The sequence below is a fragment of the Plecotus auritus genome (genome assembly GCF_963455305.1).
Source record: "Plecotus auritus genome assembly, chromosome: 3".
NCBI classification, from domain to species: domain Eukaryota; kingdom Metazoa; phylum Chordata; class Mammalia; order Chiroptera; family Vespertilionidae; genus Plecotus; species Plecotus auritus.
The window spans coordinates 68,374,863-68,399,369 of NC_137772.1; positions in this window are offsets into that span (position 1 = coordinate 68,374,863).

Genomic DNA, 24,507 nt, shown 5'->3' on the forward strand with positions numbered 1-24,507 from the left:
GGAGGCGGGGGGGGGGGGGTCCCTCAGCCTGGCCTGCCCCCTCTCACAGTCCAGGAGCCTTCAGGGGCAGGAGGGGACTTGGAGATCAGAGGAAGGTGATGCCCCCATCACACCTGTGCTGCTGCCGCTGCTGACAGTGCAAGCCTTGGCCGGCCCCTGGTTACCTGAGCCCTGGGTGGCCCTGGTTACCTGAGCCTCGGGCAGCCCTGGGTGGCTGAGCAGCCGCCATCCGAGGCTTGCCTGCACCTTGGGCCGGCCCTGGGCAGCTGGGCAGCTGCCATCTTGTGGCTGTGGGTGTTGCCATCTTTGAGGGCATAGAAGTCAATTAGCATATTTCCTCCTTATTGGCTGTGGGCACCGCCATCTTTGAGGGCGGGGCCATCAATTAGCATATTCCCTCCTTATTGGCTGTGGGCGCAACCATCTTTGTGATGGTGTGAGGGTCAATTAGCATATTTCATCTTTATTAGATAGGATGAAGTGTCGTTTTACCTCCAATACTGCTGCTTTCAACACAGCAGCTGCTTTCTACACAGTAGCTGCTCTCTACACATGTGTGACTGGTCCGCCTAAGTACATTATGGCACCAACCCTGTCACATACACCTGTATTTGTATGGGGTGTATGTGATGGGGTTGGCACGATGATGTCATTATGCCAGGTACTCGTATGTGGGTGTATCTGCATGTGGGCGGACCCGCCTGGAGATGGATAGAGGAGCGGTGTCTCGGTTCCTAAGACCATTAGAAATATGTGTTTTCCGATGGTCTTAGGCAACCCCTGTGAAAGGGTCATTCGACCCCCAAAGGGGTCATGACCCACAGGTTGAGAACCGCTGCCTTAGGGAAACTGTAGCACAGGAAAGGTCATAAGAACACCTACTCGGATGTTAGCGCATTGTTATGCTCTATGCTGCAACTGTGACTGGTAAAGATTTCCTGGGGAGAACAACACTAATATATACTCTCAGAGGAAGTTGCTGAGCAAGGCAGATCACTTGGTAGGTACTCTGCTAGCAGTGAATACATCTGATTACAAATATTTCCTACCTCACCAGCAAAAGGTGGGGACTTTATTTTACTTGAGCCAAATTCCGTAAGCAGAGCACTTGGAGTGATGGAATTCCATGAATACCTATGTGGGAGAAAATGTATTTCTGTGACTGACCATAAACCTGTTGGCACATAGTGAGAGCTCTTTCTATCGTGACTGCCAGACGACAGGAATTGTTTATGGCTTTGTCAGTACACAGGGAGATAGGCACTATAAAGTCTCTTTGGAGCAGGCATGCAGATCCTCTCACAATTCTCCAGAGAAATCCAGATGCCTCATTGTAATTGTCGGGTGTGTTCCCTGTATCAACTTTAGCTATAACTGAAGAAAACAATAATTACTCTGAGCAGAGGAGGCCGAGTACTTCATAAACATACAACATAGTAATGATTCAAAGTTAGACCCAAGGGAAGGCACAATTGGGTCCCTGATCACATCTTTTGTGTGACACTCAGAACTCCTATTTTGCTTTGGATCTACAGAATTCTATTTTAGAATGGAAGAAACAACAGTTATAAAAATGAACAATGTATCATGCATATCATGGTGGATGCTATTGGAAAGAGATGAAAAGCAGATTGATACCAGTGATATCAGTGTAGCTGATGTTATGAAGGGGCCCATGTGCATATGATGCTGTATAGAACTGTGTATAAAAGATATTTTGAAAGTAATTTTACTTCTCTTCTATCGGCAGTCACAATCTAAAGCCGGAGCATAGGGAATTGGATAGTCAAAAGAAGGCCTAGAAATAGGTAATTAAATACCTCGAAAGTTTCAGCACAAATGAGAATGGGGAGAAAATATACTTTTGTATATTTTTCCTTGTTTAGGAAATATAATCAATGATAATAACATATAGAAAGCCTACAGTATGTATTTAATAAAAGAGGAACTATCATCTCTACCATACCTATTATTGTTAGTGATAATATCAGATAGAGATGAAGTACCTTATTGTAATTTCTATTTTACAAATGGGTATGTTGGTTGTGTTCACACATTTCATTACAGGATTAAGTGCAAAAGAAAGACTGAAGTAACAAAACAGAACACCAATCAAGCCAAGTAAAAGCATGCTCTTTCTGTTATACCTTCCAAACAGTAGTTCTGTAAAGAAAATGATTTTACCCTTCAAAGCAGACAGATTTGGCAATGTCTGGAGATATTTTGGGTTTCCACAACTGTGGAGGAGGAAAAAGAGGGGAATCTAATCAGTAGAGATCAAGATGCTGCTAGAAAAGTGCCTACAACAAAAATTATGTAGCCCAGGTTTTGAGGTTGAGCCACAATAATTTAGAAGAAACAGGCTACTAAACTAATTCTATCATTTGAAAAAGAAAATTCTTTGTTATACTCCAAAATTACTTAGGTAATGGAGCAGATCGTCCATGACCTCAAATATTCTTTTCAAGATACATGTTTAGTGCCTTTGTAATTCAACCATTTTATGATCTAGTTGCTTTCTCCAAGGAAACAGGTGAATTATAATTAATAAAATTGTTGGGATTTTAATAGCCATTCTAATTAGGATGGGGACACACACACACATGCACACACACCTCATCCTTTTCCCAAAGTTAGAGGCTTCAGTCTTATTCTGGTTCCCTATACTCAAAATCATATAGCTGTTCATCTATGCTCAGGCATGAACCTTGTTGTCAGTGGTCTTAATTTAGAATTTTATTGTATCTTACCTGTGTTTTTTAAAAAATCTCTTCTTTATCTGGGCTGGTCTATGCACACAAAAATTTGACTCTATCATTCCCTGGTTTAACAATAACCACAAAATAACAAACAAGCAAACAAAAAACAATTTGTCTCTAGCTTAGTTTCAGCTGCAAGGGACACATTAGTGGCTAAAGCCGTTCAAAGCTCTGTTCCATCAACTTCTCAGGAATTCAGACTACTTCCAGATCACTATTTTGTCATCCCTACAATACAGTCTTTGTCTCATTGTCCAAGGTATACAGTCTAAGTCCAGATTTCTGATCCAGGGAATGAGGAGGAGAAAATGTCAAAGAAGGACATGCCCTATTTTTTTGAGGACACTTCCTGGAATTTGCACACAGAACTTCTGCCTCTGTATCTTCAGGGGTAACTCAGACCTGTGATGACACCCAGCTGCAAGGGAGGCTAGGGTATGGATTTTTGTTTTAGGTAGCTGATCTATAGGAGTTTAGTTGCTAAAGAAAGAAGAAGAGCTTTGATAAGGAAAGACAGCTATCATTCTCAGCCACACAAATAAAAAAGCAATCCTCATTGACAAGACAATATCAAATTACTGAGCACGACAATTAAGGCTTCTAAAATAAGCCTCAGCTAGCCTGTCAACGTCCTTGTCACAGTTTACGATCCCTACCACTGCCAAACCTTCTTTAACCTTGCCAACATTACTGTAGTTTCTTCTTTTAGTCTTTCATTCTCATTCTTTTTGTTTTCCAATGACAACACTATTCATACTTTGAGGCTGAACTTAGATTTTTAAATCTTCCTCTTACTCCAAGAGTCATGCCTAGTTGCCACTGCCGCTTCAGTTACCATTAGATGTGCAGGTCACATGATCTAAGCAAGTGGCAGAGCAGGATGCACAGCAGCCTGGAACTGTTGTAGTTTCTTCTTGTTCTGGGCCCCACCCAAAACTAGCAGCTCTTTGAGGGATTTGGCAAATGGGCAAGAGTAACACACCCAAGTGAACAATATGATGCATTTGAATTCCAAAGAGGACTCATTCAGGCAGAGGCAGTTAGAGGTGATCAGGCAGGCAGGCGAGTGGTTAGGGGCGATGAGGCAGGCAGGCAGAGTGGTTAGGGGCAATTAGGCAGGCAGGCAGGTGAGTGGTTAGGAGCCAGCAGTTCGTGATTGTGAGAGGGATGTCCAACGGCCAGTTTAGGCCTGATCCTGCTAAACTGGCAGTCGGACATCCCCCAAGGGGTCCCGGATTGTGAGAGGGTGCAGGCCGGACTGAGGGACCCCACCTCCCAAGCACGAATTTCGTGCACTGGGCCTCCAGTGTATAATAACTTTCCAGTCATTGATGCAGTACTTGAACTAAGAATTAGAGTCTGCACTTTGTTCAGTGATATCTGTGCTTCCAGCGTTGCAGTTCTTCAGTTCCCCAAGATAGAAATTGAGAGGGAGCCCCAGAGTAATATCCAGACAGATTTTATTAAGCTTATGCTCAAGCACAAGGGAGGCAGCACAGAGGAAATTAAGGTCCTCTGAACTGCTCAGGGGCTTGCTTGGCTTGGCTGCTTTTATAAACTGAGAACAAGGGGACTTGCATGGAAATGAAGGCTTTTTGAAAAAGGCAGGCTTGCAGAATTTTTTATTTCACAGTGGGTGACTTCCTTTCCCAGCTGTGTTGTCTAGTAACTATGTTGGTGTCTGTGCTGTGGGGGCAAGATGACGGACCACTCATTACTGCACCCTAGGAAGGGCGTATAGCGGTCAAACCTTGATCAAGTGTGCATGTGGATCAGTAGTGTAAGCAGGAACTTAGAAGGAGATAAAATCAGCTACCTCTGCATTTTTGAGGACGGAATGAAGGTTGGTGGCATTTTCATGGTCAGCTTATCACACATTCCTTCTGACTACCAAGTCTTAACTTGGCTTCCTGGCCATTCAATATTTTTCAATCCTGGCCTACATCCCTATGCTGTCTTATTGGAAATAACTGGACAATCTCATTACATTGATTATTTTGCCAAAAATGTTTGAAAGCAAACATATGCACAGTCACCTAGATCCTTGCATCTTATAATTGGTTGATTACGAGTATCCAATGTTGATATTTTGCTAATCTCTATAGCCAGGTCATGCAATGGACTATCAGTGTTTTCTTCACCACTGGAAATAGATTATTTAGCATCTTTAAATTTTATCACACTAAGAGCCAATTTTAGGATCCCTAAAATGAATTAGAAAATTAATCCTTAACATTCTGTTTCTCTAAAACCACTCTTGGTACCAAAATATATATTAGTCAAGGATCTCCAGAGAAACAGAACCAATAATATATGTCAACCTATATCATCTATGTATCTATATCTATAACCTATCATCTAAACCTAGATCTATCTATGTAGAAATCTGTTCCCACGCTTGTGGAGGCTCTCAAGTCCCAAGATCTGTAATCAGAAATATGAGACTCAGGAGAGCTGATGGTGTAGTTCCAGTAAAATACTGACCAGCTTGAGGACATGAAAGAGCTGATGTGCCCTGCCTTTGAATCTGAAGGCAGGAAAAAATCCGACGTCTCAGTTCCAAGGCAATTAGGCAGGAGTTTCCTTTGCTCAAAGGAGGTTCAGGTTTTCTAGTCTATTCAGTCCTTCAACGTTTAGGATGAGGCCCACCCACATTATTGAGGGCAATCTGTGTGAGTCTACTGATTCAAATGTTAATCTCATTCAGTAACACAGTCACAGACATACAGAATCTTTGACCAAACATGGAAGTACTCTGTGGCAGACAAGTTGACACAAAATGATCCATCACACTCCCATCATAAAATTCCTTACCATAAACGTTTCAATTATTTGTTGTAATTATTAATGCTTATTGACTAAATTATTTATTTCATTAAATGTTGCTAAATGGGCCCCAACCACATTGGCTCAGTGGTTGAGCAATGACCTATGAACTAGGAGGTCACGGTTTGATTCCTGTCAGGGCACATGCCTGGGGTTGCAGGCTCCATCCCAGTAGGACCATGCAGGAGGCAGTCAATCAATGATTCTCTCTCATCATTAATGTTTACATCTCTCTCCCGCTCCTTTCCTCTCTGACATCAATAAAAATATATTTTTTAAAAATGTTGTAAAACAATCACTTATTTATTTCAACTTTTCTTCTCTAAAGAGAATTTTCTTATTAATGAGCTGATTAGTTACTCTGAAATGCAATTCATTAAAAAAAACAAAAAACAGAGGGTGGATGTTTAATTTTTTCCTTTTATATTTCTGTATTTTAGCATAGTTCCCAAGTTATGCCCAGTAGAGTTCAAAAAGTTGTTTTTCCTTTTTTGCTTTTTTTCTTTCTTTTTTTTTTTAAAAAAAGTATATTTATAAACTCCTGGGTTTCATTAATCAATGCTTCAATCAATAATATTAACTTTTTTAATGCTTAAATTGTCCAGTGATTGGCTAGAGTGAGACCCTTCATGCTGGCTTCTGTATTTTTGCATGACAAACAAGTCTTAGAAAATTTTCCATGCTTTGTAGAGCAAGAATATTTATTAGTGCTGTATATATCTTGTCCAGACCTAGAATCAGCCATTACTCAAGTTGCTCTTGTTTCTTGGTATTCAGAAACAGTAATCTGCATGCTAATTGTTTTACTGCTATTAGGTACTTAGTGCTTTTCAGCCCTTTAAATTGACATAAGTAAGTAAGCATGTACATGTCTTTGAAAATAAACAAAGGCCCATATTGATATTTACAATTCAAGTGCAATATGAGCATATTACACGGATGTATAAGAACAAATAGATTTGCAAAATACCTTAAAACTAATTCAATGCTCAGTTTTAATAGTAATATTGGTGTTACTATTTAAGACTATTTCATATATGGTAGGATAATTTATTATTTGAAACTGAACTCAAATGTTATTTCCTCCTACAAAAGCACCCTATGATCTTTGAAGCCAGTCTTTTAGCATGCACTCCAAAGTTAGGAGTCAAGTCTACTCTGGTAAGATTCTAACTATCCTGAATATAAAATATACTAGAGGCCCAGTGCACAAAATTCATGCACGGGGTGGGGGGAGTCCCCTCAGCCCAGCCTGCACCCTCTCCAATCTGGGACCTTTCAGGAGATGTCCAAGTGCCAGTTTAGGCCCGATCCCAGGGATTGGGCCTAAACCAGCAGTTGGACATCTCTTTCACAATCCTGGACCACTGGCTCCTAATTGCTCACCTGCCTGCCTGCCTGGTCACCCCTAACTGCCCCCCCTGCCAGCCTGGTCACCCCTTACTGCCCCCCCCCCCCCCGCGCCAGCCTGGTCATCCCTCACTAACCCCCCTGCCAGCCTGGTTGCCCCATGTAGCCTGCTTGTTCAGTTGTTTGGTCATCCCTCACTAACCCCCCTGCTGGCCTGGTCATAGGCAGCCATCTTATGAGGGCATGATGGTCAATTTGCATATTACCTCTTTATTATATAGGATAATCTTGGACAAAGAACTCAAACATCTGGGTGCTGATTTCCTCAGCTGACAAAATATGAAGAAAAATAGTATCTATCTACTTTATGTAATTGAGTGAGGATTAAAAAGTTAATAATTACAAATACTTGGAGTAGTGCCTAATAAAGAATAAATATTTGATAAATGTTAGCAATTCATAAATATCTCATGGAACAGTCTGAATTTAATTATATTCTAACTGCAGTAGCTCACCCTTATCCACAATTTCACTTTCCATAGTTTCAGTTACCTATGGTCAACCATGGTCCACAAATATTAAATGGGAAATTTTAGAAATAACAATCTATTAGTTTTAAATATCATGCCTTTTCGAGTAGCATGATGAAATCTCTCACTGTCCTTCTCCATTCTTCCTAGGACATGACTCATCCCATTATGCACTGCTTCCATGCTGTATACTCTCCCCACCCATTAGTCACTTAGCAGCCGTCTGGATGATCAGGTCAACTGTCTTGGTATCATAGTGGTTGTATTCAAGTAAACCTTATTTTACTTAATAATGGCCCCAAAGCCATTCATATAACTATAATTACAATATATTGTTTTAATTGTTCTATTTTATTATCAGTTATTATTGCTAATATCTTACTATTACTAATTCATAAATTAAATTTTATCATAGGTATACATTAATAGGAAAAAAGTAGTATATGAATTTAGGGTTTGGTACTATCCACAGTTTCAGGCATTCCCTGGGGGTCTTGTAATGTATCTCCCATGTATAAGGGGGAGGTACAGTAGAATTATTTATGTGCACGAAAATCATTTTTAGTATACTTCCTTCAGGGCAGACTCCATATTTAATCACCATTATATTCTTGCTTATATCCCCAAAATAAATTGTCTTAGTTTCTTTGCAGAATTCAATTCACATTGTGCCTACTCAGTAGTATTAGATGATTGAGATTGTGTCTGCAGGTGCATATGTGTGTTTATGTGAGAAACAAGAGGTGGGGGAAGAAAAGAGGTGTGCTGGAGGCTAAGAACAGTAGTTAGCATAATAAATGTGAGAAGTTTGTCAGAAGGCTGAAGAACATCTTCAGCAGGGCTGAAAATCTGCATATTATTACCTGCTGCTGAGCAGCTGTAGGCATTTCCCTTAACCTGATAATCTTTTCCTGTTTACCAAACTTTACCTTTGATATGCCTGTTTGCATTCCTAAAGGGCCAATGTGTTTTCCAGTAAATAAAAAGGATATGGGTCCAGAGATTCAGGGATCTTCGCCACTAGGGCTAAGCTTCCATCTGGCTCCCCCAATGCCTTCCAAATTTATATTTCTTGTCTAGTCTCTCTTCATTTATGCGTAGCCCTTCTCCAGATTCCTGAACTCTTGCTGCGGAAAGACTGTGTCAGAGGTGAAAAATAGAGGGAGGAAGAAAAGAGAGAAGGAGGGAAGTAGGAGGAAGAGAAAGATCAAATTAGACTTTTCCTCCCTTCATTCTTGCTGAACTTCTAAAAGAAAGTTCACTAGAGTGTTAGCCAATATTTGCATGGAGATTAATCCACATAAAAATGCAGAATTTCAATGTCATATTTTCTAATATTTCTTCAAGTAAATTGGTAGACTGTCTGACTTTTCTGAGAAAACAAGGAAAAATTCTTAGCTCTCACATTTGGAACACATGTTTTGGGACCACATTCACTAGTAATAATCCTGGAGATAGGATTCCTATTGTGGATACCCTCTTGGGGGATCTCATAATAATCTATCAGGTCCCTATGCCAAACTGTGGTAGTACTCCAACAATTGATTTGCATGTTTTTAAGTTGCATGTTTAAGGAAGAACCAGCCCTCCCACCAGTGTAATTAGAGGCCAGGGATCAAAAAAGAAAAAATTGATAATGGCAGGATATTATCTTCAGCCCTATCCTTTCAGGTCAGCAATTGTATCTGAGGAAAGCCTCAACTCCTCCCCTTGTGTGATTAGGGGACTTGAGGTTATGGTTGTATAATATAGCATGGGAAAAGCAAGATTTGGGAACATTATCGATCATGGCTGGAGAATTAGTAGGCCCTCCCATGTTAAGAAAGTGTGTGCTTATGGGACGGGCAGGGAGAGGAGAGACTGGTGCTGAGAAAAGGCATGTACTTTGTCATTATTATTGTCTGGAAAGAGAAATCTATACTAATGGCATGCTTGTGGCTTTTTTCCTAACTCCTCCTGTTTTTTGTTTTTGTGTGTTTTGTTTTTTTTTTTGCATGTTCTTCTTTTTACTCTGACAATAAATTTTGACATTTTAAATATCATTTATAGTTCAATAACTCCCACGTTTATTTCTAGCCCAGCCGTGGGCAAACTATGGCCCACAGGCCGGATCCGGCCCGTTTGGCTGTTCTATCTGGCCCAGGGAGCTGAAAGAGCGGAGGGTTCTCTTGTTCTCCCCTCTGCTCCTTTACTTTGAATTTATATTAGTTCACACAAACACTCCATCCATGCTTTTGTTCCGGCCCTCCGGTCCAGTTTAAGAACCCATTGTGGCCCTAGAGTCAAAAAGTTTGCCCACCCCTGTTCTAGCCCATACATTTCTTCTGAATTAAGACTTATGAGATGATTTGTTCACCCCTCTATTCAGGATTTTAACTGTTGATACCCACCTTTATACCAGACATTATTTTCTGCATATAGAGATATAGCGAGAAACAGAATTTTAAAATGTAGCATTATTTGGATTTTGAGAGATTTACGACGTAGGAGACAAAACACAGAGAGTCCAGCCGATTAAAAGGGGGAGGTTTTAATCTTGCGCTCCCAGGTGAAATTTGCTGGTCTGAGGGTGGGCCAGGGAAGTTCGTGCCAAAAGGGGGCGTTGGTACTTCTTTTATACAGCTCTTTAGTGGGGGGAGGGCGGAGGGCATGAGCGGTGTGGAATTTCCCCCTCAGGCTGGGGGTCTAGGAAGGCGCCAGTTATCTCTGTCACCATCTACCTTGCAGATGCATGCATCGGTTCTGGGCTTCCCCCCTGCCTCGACCTAACAGATTTATTATTCAAATTTTTATTTTTCTCATATTTTTATCACTTGCAGTGTTATTGTTTGTGTTTACGTAATATCCTTATGCCTATTTTCCATTATTTCTATGATATAATTTTTGGGACACCTTGTTGATCATTTTTCTCATATATGTTGACTCTCACTAACACTTTTTTTTCTCATGTGTTTTTTAATTTTGGATTTTGTTCTCATTTACTGTGCTACCTACACAGAAGGATGCTATTCCAGAGCAGTTTTACATTATCTGTGGGACATATATGTCATAAATATCTCAAAGGGCTGCCTCCAATATTTCTTAGCAAGATGGGTTCAAAATTTCAAAATCAAATGCTTAATTTTCCTAAAATACAGTTCAGAATTTTTAATTTTTCTGATTTTTTTAAAATCCAGATTTTAGATTGAATTTGAGAAGCTCTCTGGTTGTGTCATTATTGTGTGAGAAATATATTTATTTCATTTATTCTTTAGTCTTTCCTGAAGGTATAGCCATCTGAGTGCCAAGAATTCCACTTCCATAACCTTATGGTCATTAGAACAAAAGACCCTCTAGAGCCGTGGTCGGCAAACTGCGGCTCCTGAGCCACATGCGGCTCTTTGGCTCCTTGAGTGTGGCTCTTCCACAAAATACCACGGCCTGGGCAAGTCTATTTTGAAGAAGTGGTGTTAGAAGAAGTTTAAGTTTAAAAAATTTGGCTCTCAAAAGAAATTTCAATCGTTGTACTGTTGATATTTGGCTCTGTTGACTAGTGAGTTTGTCGACCACTGCTCTAGAGTATTTAAATAGAGCCTCTCTCTCTTCTAGCCAACAGCTTCAGTGTCAACTTGAATGTTTAATAGCATCCTCTTTTACTTTGTGTATTTTATGATGATTTTTTATTAAACATTTAAGCCAAATAAAAAATAGAAAATAGGGCAAGATAGACCCAAAATACCACATACAGATTAAGCATAAAATATCAGTAGAGTTAGAGTTTTCAGTGAAAATTTCCCCAATACTATTTCTCTTCTACCCTACTCAAACACAAACTTGCCTCTGAAATTCATTTATAAATTTCATAGAGATGCTTATACTGTAACCACATATCTATGAGCCGAAAGATATACCTATTTTCCTATTATAGTAACATACACAGTGTATATCTTTCTGCAACTTTTTCTAAAAAAGCTGAGATTAAATCATGTTGACATATGTAGCATTAGCCATTCATTTTTTTAAATATATTTTATTGATTTTTTACAGAGAGGAAAGGAGAGAGATAGAGAGTTAGAAACATTGATGAGAGAGAAATATCGATTCAGCTGCCTCTTGCACACTTCCTACTGGGGATGTGCCCACAACCAAGGTACATGCCCTTGACCAGAATCGAACCTTGGACCCTTCAGTCTGCAGGCCGACACTCTATCCACTGAGCCAAACCGTCCAGGGCAGCCATTCATTTTTTTATTGTTTAAAGTATTACAAATAGTAGTACATATGTCTCCCTTTTTTTTCCCCAATTGACCTTCCCCAGCCTCCCCTACCCCCGGCACATGCCCTCACCCCCGTCCCAGTGTCTTGTGTCTATTGGTTATGCTTATATGCATGCATACAAGTCCTTTGGTTGATCTCTTACCTTCCCCTGGCCCCCAACCCTCCCCAGCCTTCCCGCTGTCATTTGACAGTCTGTTTGATGCTTCTCTGCCTCTATCTATTTTTGTTCATCAGTTTATGATGTTCTTTATTATCCATAAGTAAGTGAGATCATGTGGTATTTTTCTTTCACTGACTAGCTTATTTCACTTAGCATATTGCTCTCCAGTTCCATCTATGCTGTTACAAATGGTAAGAATTCCTTCTTTTTTATAGCAGCATAGTATTCCATTGTGTAGATGTACCACAGTTTTCTAATCCACTCATCTTATTTTCTATATTGCATTTCATTGTATAAATATGCCAAAGTTTACCAATCTGTTTATAGACAGGTAAGGGTATTACCACATTTTTATATTAAATGCAATGGCTGAAGAACATTTTTTAAATGTCTCCATGTATACCAATGTTTTCTAACCCAGTATCAAGCTTTACAAATAATTTGAAGGACATTAATAACTGAGAAATCCAAGGAAAACAAATCATTGATATGTTGAAGGTACTTGGGCGGTGGTTATTGTATGAGATCCCTACACCTGTTTGCAGTCTCATCACTTACAAAGATGAGAGCTGTATTAGTCATGAAACATCTCCATTTTAAATCCTAAAAGTTACATAGCCTAAGGAGCCATAACCCCCAATTTCACAGATTCCAAATTGAGTGTACATAAGACACACTAGACAAAGAAATAACATTTCCTTTCTCATGAGCTAATATCATTAACTAGAAGCCCGGTGTATGAAATTTGTGCACTTGGGGTGTGTGTGTGTGTGTGTGTGGGTCCCTCAGCCCAGCCTGCACCCTCTCACAGTGTGGGAGCCCTCGGGGGATGTCTGACTGATGGCTTAGGCCTGCTCCCTGGGCCAGTAGTGGGGCATCCTTAGCACTGCCACAGAGGCCGGAGAGGCTCCTGCCACCACCTCTGCGCTCACCAGCCGTGAGCCCAGCTTCTGGCTGAACGGCGCTCCCCCTGTGAGAGCACACTGACCACCAAGGGGCAGCTCCTGCGTTGAGCGTCTGTCCTCTGGTGGTCAGTTCATAGCAAGTGGGTTCCACCATTCGGTAGATTTGCATATTAGCCTTTTATTATATAGGATGTGTTTACCAGAAAATCCCTCATTAAAATACTTATGAAAAAATTTATCAGATCACTTTCTATTCTCAGGGGCATTTCCTTCATATGTTTGACAGTAGATCTCAGCAGTGCTGATTACAAGTCTCTTCCTACCATGCCCAAGTGAACATGGTTTCTGGAGCTCCTATTATTGTCTACCAATCTGTTAATTCCTACACCAAAATTACATTAAATTTGTAAGAACACTAGAAAGTGCAGCATTGTACTGAAGAATCCAAGCTGGGCCCTAGTCTGTTTGGCTCAGTGGATAGAGCGTCAGCCTGCTGACTGAAGGTCCTAGGTTGATTCCAGTCAAGGACAGGAATCAAACCTAGGACCTTCCCAGCCTCAGCCCTGGTCAGGGCTCCTGCAGGAGGCAACCAATTGATGTGTTTCTCTCACATCGATATTTTTCTCTGTCTTTCTTTATCTCTTGCACTCCCTCTAAAAATCAATGGAAAAATATACTCGGATGAGGATTAAAGAAAAAGAATGCAAGCTGGTCTGATTATATGCATTCCTGGTTCTGCTATTTAATGTATAATTTGGGCACCATTATACTTTGCCTTTGATTTTACATATCTTTGCGTTATTTATAATATAAATGAATTAATGTATACAACTTATAACAAAGCCTTGAATTTAGTAACCCCTCAATAATTTTAGTTATTCCTATTATTATACATTTTCATAATAGTAAAAACTAGTATAAAACATTGTTAAATACACCCCCACCCCAGACACACACACAAATATTTTTACACTTTCTTATTCTTCCTCAAAATTATATTGGCTATTTTTAGATTATCTATATGTATTGTAGAATCACTTTTCAGGAATTTGGAGTGTGATTATGATCAGTTTATATCTTATGTAACTTATCTTTGCATCCTTTATTACAATATACTGTATTTCTATATTATTTAAGGTCTTTCATGACTTTTGATGAATTTTCTCCATAAAAGACTTATACATCCTCTTTGAGTTATTGTATTAAGTATCATGTTTTTTATTGGCTAGTATGACTAAATGTATTGGTTTTTAGAAAAATGTATTTTTTTCTAAATATATTCTTTGTGCATAGTAATTAAATTTATTTTGTATATTGCTATTGTATCCACTGATTTTACTGAACTCTCATTATTCTAAATTGTCTATTTTCTTTGATTTTTCTATGGAGAAAATATTACTTATGGACAATGATAATTTTCCCATGCTTTGTAATTACTTCACATTTTATATATTTCCCTTGTTTTGCTGAGTTATCTAGCATACTGCTAACTCATAAGCCTGTATGGACCTGTATCTGTTCTGTCCATAACCATAAACCTGGTACCAAAGACAGCAATGGACGTACATTAAGCACTTAGTAACAAATTTGGTGAACAATATAAAAATGTGAAGGATGATGTTGGAAACAAGATAGACGTGTAAAAGCTTACAAATAGGCTTCCTTCCCCTTGCATATAATCAAACTGCATTTCAAAGAAGTATCATAAAAAATGCCTAGTACAAAGTCTCTAAAAATTATTTTTAAAACTTTTTACATATTTCTCATTTATTATCCTCTTCCTCACAAGGGCCATTGTTACAATCCTGACATGAACACAAACTTTGCTATCAGATTGGTATGCTATCATTTAACCTCTTTTTCATTATATCTTAGGGCTGGTAATTAAGGGGAACAAGTCATTAATCAAATATTCCTCTATGTAAGATGTGAAAATGTAATCCATAGTTTGAGATAACCATTTTTTGTAATCACCTAGGAAGTATAGCTATTTAAGTGATACATATCCCAGTTTCCCCAATTTTGCTTTCTATTCTCCTGTCAAAAATGTAAGCAAAAATAGAGTTTAAAATTTGGTGTTCGGTGGTGAAACCCCAGGTACACTGGAATAATAATGCTCAATTTTAAACTCCATTTAATCTCTTTTTAAATTCTGTATTTTGCCTTGATGGGTTATATGTATCACTCTCAGCTTAAATTTCATTATCTGTGTAATGGTGTGTTTGTGGGTTTTGTTTTGTTTTGTTTGTGTTTTGATACAACTTGTCCTTTATTTACCTTCCTCCCAACCTGCCACCCGTGCCACACCAACTTCTGCAGCCCAGAAAACACGCAGAGCAAACTACAGGAACACCGGTTCTTTACAATGGTACTTTAAAAATAACTACCCCACGTATTTGTGATAAGTAAATGGAATGAAAATGAAAATTATTCAGCACCTTACTTAGCATTTTACAGATGCTCAAAGCAGCCAGCTCTCTTCACTTATTATTTCCAGCAAGTGTATACATATGTTGGAGTCATAGTTAAGCATAATCTAAGAGGCATTCATTCAGTCCTTATTAAGTTTGAACATGTGCAAGTACTGTGAGGCTGCTGTGTTTGCATTCCAGATATCAGTTGTCTAAAGGCATAAAAATTCTGTGTAACAAAATATGTCGGTATCCATTGGCTCAAAAGAATAAGCATTTATTTGGCTTACAAAATTTCAGTTTAATAATTTAAGATGGGCTATCCTTCTGGTCTTGGCAGGACTCACTCACATGACTGGCGGTACACTCACTACTAGTTGGGAGCTGATCCGGAAGCAAGCTTCCCCTAGAGTAGTCATTTGGCTCTGCTCTCACACCCTTACAACAGGCTAGATGGGCATGTTCTTACCGAGGTAGCCCTCAAACTATTCTCTTAGTTACTACTCCATTTGTCAAAATAAGGCACATGTCCAAGGCCAGAGTCAGTGTCAGAGGGCATTATTGAAAGGGTGCAACATAGGAAGGCGTGAACAATTGTGGCTGTTAATGCCATCTGTATACCAAAATTCAGATTAAAAAATAAGGTTTTATCTCTGTCTTTTAGGGCTTTAAATATCTTTAATATATATGACACTTTTGTAGACTAAAACACAAAGGGATATAAAGAATGTATAAAGAAAGGAGTGATCACTCCACCCAGAAATAGTGAAGAAAACCTTTAAACAGAAATTGAGCTAGACATGGAAACTGTAAGAAGGGTGCAAAGCTCTTAGTTAAGGAAAATAATAAATGAGCAAAAGCCTGAAGCAAGATATGGTATTCAGAGAAAAGATTGGAAAGTCAGGGAAAACCAGGCTTGTGTTGGAGTATGTAAAAAATATGGCTTCAGAGTGATTTGGAATATAGTACCTATTAATAAAGTGTATTGACATGTTGAAATATGCCTAGATGTTATATTTTTAGAGTACATAAAGAGTTTATCATATTCAGAATAAATCACATCAAAATTATATTGTAAATTAAGTATTCAACATAAAGACACATTAAGGGCAAATGATGTCTAGCTGTTTACCTTGATTAAATTATTTTTAATATAAACATAATATTAGAAAATGTGTTTGAATAACTTATTTTAATTTAATGAAATTTTACAAAAATTTTATATATTTTCTTAAAATTCCATGAGATTGATAAATGTTTTAAAGAGATACTTTTCTGTCACTCAGCTAGGTAATTTTTGTCTAATGGAAACGAGAGAGAGAGAGAGAGAGAGAGAGAAACTGAGGGAGAGAGAGAGGTATAAAAATGTATTATATATATGTATTTCCAAATGTATTCATATTGTCCTGTTTCTCACAAATATATGTACTTTACTCTTAATTTACTCTCATGTAAATTAGAAACTATCTAAAGGCTCAGGATTTAACTTGAATAAAATTATTAATCCCATTCTCTCAAACAGATTGGCAAACCCAAATGTTGTAGTATTTTATTCTAATAGTAAATTTCATTTAGTTTTTGTTTTTAATTGATTTTGCTCTCTAATATGGAAATTAGTTTCTGCTATGCTCTGTGTTCACATAAGGAGTCACTGGTAAAGTAACAGATTTCTACCTGTATAGTGATCACATTTTTTAGGTCAGTGCTCTTGGGCAAAAGGAAGCAATTTGAAGTTTGGGGAATCAAGTTCAAAACTATGCAATAATAAAACTTAATTGGAAGTACCACATCGTTTGTGTGCACATGAATTGTTAAGATTCATTCTAAAACATAAAATTGTTTTTTGTTAGTCCATTTATTAGATCTACCTAAAATAGTACAATAGTGTGTGCATTTGTAGTACCCCAAATATATTGTCACATAGCAAGGGATGCTAGATGCAACATAACAATCAGAGATAATATTTCAGGGTTAGTGAATACATTTCATCAAACCCCACTTGTTTATCTTGTGTTACTTCATGTACATTGACCGTCACTCTACACATCTTCTTAGGTATGCTCACATCTGTGGCAAAAAGCATAGTTCACTTTAGCTAAGAGTATCATTCAAAATATAATTAATCAAAACCTTTTGCACCATATTTCCCCTTCAGTCCAATTGTTTGTTTTAAGCCAGTTGCTCTCTGTTTTAAATTATGGAAGCAGTTTTCAAAGTTTTGATCTGAGGACCCTTTTATACCCCCAAAATTGATCAAGGACCCTGAAGAGTTTTTGTTTATGTGGTTTATATCCATTAATATTTACCATAGTAAAAATTAAAACTGAAATTTTAAAGTATGTATTTTTTATTTTTAAAGACAAAACCCCACTAGGTTTTAATATAAATCATGTTTTAAAAACAACAACAATATTTTCCAAAATTTAGTGAGAATTAAAAATTCTTTTAAAACCTGGGCTTAATCAATCCAAGATACTTAGATTTTTAATCTTCTGCTTTTAATTTATTGGGATTTTAATATTGTTGTTTAAGTATATAAAGAAACTCTAACCTCACACAGATATCTATTTAGAGAAGGGGTATATTTTAATATGATTTCAGGAAATTGTGGGTATTTTTATTTGATACTACACCAAACTCAATAAATGATAATTTATTAAAAGTTGGTTATAATGTGGATTCTGAAACCATACTAATGAACTTTATGTACTTAACATTGACATCTATAGGTCAATTTTGCACTATGAACAGATTTTTACCCAAGCATGATATGTAAATCACATCATGGTTCTGAATCAGCTAAGTTCAAGGTGGCCAGTATAAGCTTCTCAAGCTTCTTTTTTTACTTGAAAATTTGAATTTTTTTTCCATTGATACTAAGTAAATAAATTTGTTTTCCATAAATAATATAATTTGTATGTACATTATCAAGAAACTGTCTATCCAAGTGTGAATAGCCATAGATACCTTCTTGATTCCTCTTTCATTTAAAAACTAGGGGCCCAGTGCATGAATTTGTGCACCTTGAAAAGAACTGTGGGCCGTGAGGCTGCGGTAGGCACAGGAGTGGGTCCCAAGCCGTCAGCGAGTGTGAGCAGCAGCTGCTGCCCCAATTGCCCCTCAGGAGCAGGGTGTGGTGGAGAATCCCTAGTGCGCGATCGGGGCCAGCAGCCACCACTGGCATCTGCTGATGGTGCTGAGTGATAGGGACTGGTGCCAGGCGCTGGCAGCAGGTGCGAGTGGGGCCAGTGCCGGCAGCAGGTGTGAGTGCTGGGCAGGATCACTGCATGAGAGAGCAAAGAATTTTTAGTAATCACCAGAGGCTCGCCCCAATGACAGCGACCAGTGCACCACTGCAGCCGACACCCGCCATGTTACATGCTCTGCCGCCTGCTGCCGACGCCTACCATGTTCTGTGTGTGCCGGTTGGTGGTCAGCACACATCATAGCGACCGGTTGTTCGGTTGTTCTGTTGCTCGGTTGTTCCACCACTTTTTGCATATTAGCCTTTTATTATATAGGACTAGAGGCCCGATGCATGAAAATTCCTGCAAGAGTAGGCCTTCCTTCCCCTGGCTGCCAGCAATGGCTTCCTTCCAGCACCCAGGACCTGGGCTGCTTCCCTCCTCCAGCCACCTGCAGGCTCCTGGGACCCGGGCTATTTCCTTCCAGCTGCCCGTAGGCACCCACAGCCCCGGGCTGGCTTCCTTCAAGCCGCCCACAGGCACCTGGGACCTGGGCTGGCTTCCCTCCAGCCCCAGCTTTGTCAGGAAGGATGTCCGGAATGACGTCCTAAAGACGTCCAGTCTAATTAGCATATTGCTCTTTTATTATTATAGATTGTGTATGGTAAAATCGGCTAGTTCAACACATAACTGAGACAATTAAGCATGTACTTTTTCTCAAAACAATCATCATATTTTGGTATTCAGCAAAGAGTTTTATTATCTCTTTTTGTCATAGAGAATGTTAAAAACATGTAATTCAAGGAGATTTAATAAAAATAATAACATTTACTACTTTATTAAGACATTCTTAGGTGAAACTGTATCTTTTTCCCACTGCAAGCTTATGGCAAAAAAGAAAATAGTAAATAATATTAGAGTTTGGTGCCACTGCCTTGATTTGTACTAAAAAGCCAGCAACTTAATCCACCTATATTTTGTCACCATCTGTGTAAATATGTATTAGAAAGGCAAGTAACATCATATTATTATTATTATGAGAATACTTTTGACCTCAAGGACTTTCTAAAAGGATCTTGTTATACCCCAAACCCCTCTTTTCCCATCCGCAGGAGTACTAGGTGGTCCATAGACCACACTTTGAAAAATGTTAATTTATTAACTAAAAATAATTTATTTGTGACTACAGATTCAATTTTTAAATCAGTGCTATCCACAACTCAAGTTATTTGCACAGTAATGTTTTCAAATATGAAATATGTATGAATCAGTAGTATTTTCCATCATAATGTAAACATTTTTAAATTATAATGTTAAGTAAATTTACATTATAGGATATAGATTTTAAATACTAGTATAGCACAACCAAATATAAAATTACCTCAACAAAATGTCCATAATGTTTACATACAAACATGGGCACACTGACATACATATATGAGTCCCAGTCATGGCTTTGGCTATGAATAACTTTAATTTCAGTCAGAACATAGTCTTTTAAAGTTTAGGTTAAGACTCATTGCAAATTAACAATGTCTCAATTGGCTTTTCCTCTCTCAAATTATCCCTCTTAAGCCCAAGGATTTTTTTTTTCCAATATTCAAAATTAGTGAAAGTTTATATGTGTTTTATATTTCAAGACCAGAGTTGGATGCTATCATTTATTCTCCTTTGGAAGCTTCCCAGTCTCATGTCATATAACTTTATGCCTTGTTCATGAAGTTATTTTAGCTATTGTCATTGGTAAGGTGTCTTCATGAATTCTATTAATAATTGAAAAAGTATTTATTGAGCATTTACTATGTGTTAGACACAGTTTAGGGAGTAGTCCAAGAGGCAAATAGTTCAGTCATGGTCTCTGCTCTCAGGGAGTTTACATTCTAGGGTCAGAGATAGACAAGTACAGACAACTTTGTGGTGTGTTTAAAATGCTTTCAAAAGTTCTTTGATCCTTCCCCCTTTATGAAGTAGAACCCAATTCTCCTCCCCTTGAGTTTGGACTGCATCAGCACTCATTTCTAAAGAATAGGATAAAGTAAATGTGATGGTGTGAGACCTTGGAGGGTAGGTGATAAAAGGCCCAGCAGTTTCATTTTTGCTTTCTGTCTGGGTTTGCTCACTCTAGGGACATAAATAACCATGTCAGGGGAACTCACAAACAATTCTATCAAGAGTTCCATGTAATAGCTATGTGAATAAGCTATTTTGGAAGTGGATCCTCCAGCCCCAGGCAAGCTTTCAGATGAGACAGCCCCAGCTTCCCTGAGATAAAACTCAGTTAGGCTACTCCTACATTCCTGACTTACATAACCACTGAGAAAATACATGTTTGTTGTTTGAAGCCACTAAAGTTGGAGACCTCTTGTCATACATCAATAGATAATGAATATGCTATCTTAGTGTGGAAAAGTCAGATTGGAGTGGTAAGTATAGGATCCAATGGGAGCTGGGAAGTGCAGCATCTTTACCAGGCTGATAAGATTTCTGACTGGAAGTAATATTTAAGATGAGACTGGGTAAAACAACAGAAATATAGAATATTACTGTTTTTTTTTTTTGCTTTTGCTTCAGGCTCCTATCTGGTCTAGTTGATCCTGTCTCTATTTAAAAATTTGATATGTTTTTTATCTTGAAATTTTGCATTAATTTTTATTTTTAAAAATATTTCATTAAGATATTATTTGTCTTAATTTTTGTTTTGGGCCTCTCTTTATTTTTGCACCTGAGCAAGTGCTTCAGTTGATTCATCCTAATCTCAGCCCTGCTAGGAGCAGAGTATCATTTTAGGCAGTGGACATTGTATATGTAAAACCTGGGAGGCAACAGACAACATGGAGTTTGTGGCATTTGTACAGAGTTATAACCACATATTTTAAAGGATTCCCTAAGTACTGGCAATATGCTTTTATCCCAGGAATAGCTGAAATTATTGCAATGTAAATGAAAGAAAATTCTATATAAATTCTAGATTTGCTACTTTTAAATTTATGACCTTTGACAAGTCAACTAAGCAATTTAGAACCGTAATGCTCATGTCACAGGTTTTTATGAAGTTGAAGTGGAATAATGAACATGGTACCACCGAGTTCATTAGATGTAGGTCAGGATTCAATTAATGATAGTTTAGTTAATGACTGTTGATTTGACACTTTGGCTATTATAATTGAGACCTGAGTACAAAAGCACTGTTAGAAAATAGTTTGGTTCTTATGTTATTAATGATTTTTCTAACCATGTTCTATTTATTTTTTCCTGCATAGGCAGTATTACAGAGCTCTCCTGTGGCTTATTTCTATATTAATATATAATATGGTATTTTTAAAAATTTGAATAATAATATAAAAGGTAAAAAGTTAATACTCATTTGTACATATTTCTGTATATTATATATTTTTTTTATTTAAAGTTTTAAAATTATATTGTGTTGAGTTACAGCTTAAATTAGCAAAAATGCATTAATTTTTTGTTGCATACTGTATAATTTTTTGTTGAAATGATACAATAATTTACATATTACACTGAAATGCTGTCAAAGGAATATATTTTGGTTTAGGACATTCTGTAACTATTGACCAGCTGATGACCTAGAATTGATGTACTGCTCCACACATTGTTAAAGAATCGTGAAATGCAAACATGAAAATATTTTACAGAAATTGGCATTTTCCTGATGATCAAGAGTATTTACTGTTATTATTGCAATAAATATTTTTGAAGGAGGATTTTCTTAATAAAAATCAATATTTACTCTTACATTTTTACACAAATTATTTTCCTTAGACTTGGACTTAAATTATACTGAACAAATTTTAAACTCTTCAAAGGTATACATAATAGTATTTTTTCTTTATTTTTTAAAAATTAATTGCTATATGTAAGCAATTTTATTGTTCTGGCTGTTTCAAATTTTTCTATATATAAAGGCAAATTTAACTTTGTTATGTCTGTAACTTTCTTAGCAAACCCTATCAATTTTCGTTGCAGTACATTGCATTTTCCCTAGAGCTGTAATGCCCTTTTGTGAAGTGGTAGCTAGTACTGTACTACACAGAATGAAAAAACTGATTAATTGCTTTTAGAATAGTAAATGAAACCTTTTAATTTAATGAATATTTCAACAGAATCAATTCACTTTGTCTCTCTAAAGGCAAAGTCCCATAGGGAAAATTTCTTTGGGGTGACCTAGAGAGCAAATTGGAACCTCTGTGAGGTTAGCATACAACCATATGTTTTCAAAAGCACTTAGATTATCTGTAGTCCTCTAAAATATTACCCCTAACCTAAAATGCATTCTGTTTCAAGAGTTTAACTTTACAAATTATCCTTAGATATTGTGAGTTGTGAGGCCAGGGCATGGGTCCTCTTTATCTGAGACCTGTCTATTCTAAGTATACTGCTGAAGTCGGATTGTTTAAAAGGCAGGAGGGTATAACAGATAGGTTGGTAGACTAAGAGCATGCCTATGTGTGGTAAAGGGAATGAACTGCCTCTTAAATCCTGTGAGCTTGACGTAATACAACTCATTTGTATGACTTCACCATTTAAATCTTTGTACTAGCTTGATCTTATAATCATGGTCTTAGAGGCGATTTTTTTTTCCCTCCTTGCTTAAATATTTACTTACTTATTTTATTTAGACTGTTGGGCTTCATTTTTCATTCATTTGAAGTGTATTAGCCTCATTGATTATTAAATAGCTTTCTATGAACAGCGTTTTCTCCAGTGAAAAAGAACATAATGATATTATTGATAATTACTTTACTTAATTTGAAGAATATATATATGTATTTTTTTCTGGATAATTTTAGAACATTAAAATAGCATCCTCAGCGGTAAGGTCAGTAATCATTAAAAGAAGATGCACAGTTTCTGTCATTCTGAGGCTTTTGACAATATGTAATTTTGCTGACTTTTATGGAAAGTTCAGACAAACACCTCATCATTGCTTAATACAAATGTACTGGTATAAAGTAGAACAATTTAAAAACTGTAAGATAATGGATGTTAGCATTCTACCACTCAACAATAAGCTTTTTATATTCAAGAATGTTAAAATAGATTGCTATTTCTTTATTTGCACATACTTTTTAAAAAATATTTGCTTATGATTCTATCTCTCCTTTGGTTTGAAATTAGCTGATATTTCTATCTTCAATAAGGTGTTCTAAATATATTAATTAAATTCAAATCAGCAGAGATTTATAAAATGTATTGGAATTCTTAAATTAAGAAGACTAGCCAAGAGGGCATAAAATTGAATGATAAAATATAGTACAAAAAGAAATTACAAGAAATATCTTCAGAAGTCCTATTTTATACCAAGTCAGCTTGCAAGGATGTAAAAACAAACAAACAAACAAACAAAAATAACCCCTAGTGAATAAGCTTTTGATTCTTTGTGCATTCGCATCAACAAAATTGGGAGATAATAAAACCCTTATTTTTAATATTTAGATGTCAACAATTAGAAATTCAGGTGAATATTTGTTTTAGGATAAGTGTAGAACAAATTTTTTTAATCCAGAACTTCTATTTAGAAGTAACTTTATAATTAATTTCAGTACAGTATATAAAAATACAAAACCAGATTTCCTATGTTTAAAATTAATTGGGGTATTAAAGCCTGTCTGCTTGGATTTCCTTTAACTTCACTCTCCCTAACAATTTTTGGGAAGTTTTCTAGACTGCTAGTTCAGAATGCCTGAGAAAAATTTGCTGAATAGAGGCAGAAAAAATTTTAAATATGCAGTTAACATTGTTTCCAAAACCAAATTTACTTTAAATACAACAATAAGATGATAATGGGAACTTTTTATTCTCCCTGAGTTGTTTTACATTTGATTGCATTTCAAAAATCTCTATGACACATTCAAAAACTCACTTTATAAGACTTGCCACACAGCAGCAGTACACCAGAGGAGTGTGAGCAAACAAATGAAAAACCTAAAAAGAAGAAAAAGCAGAAGCTTCAGGAGATTCCTCAGCAGAATGGAACAGAAGACCCACCTGTTTGTTTACCCAAACCCAAGAAAAGGAAATCTTTTTCCACGGAGGAGTTTGTTAATAATGATCTTGAGACAGCTAACAATGGAAATCTTCCCAAGAGGAAGAAATCTTTAACCAA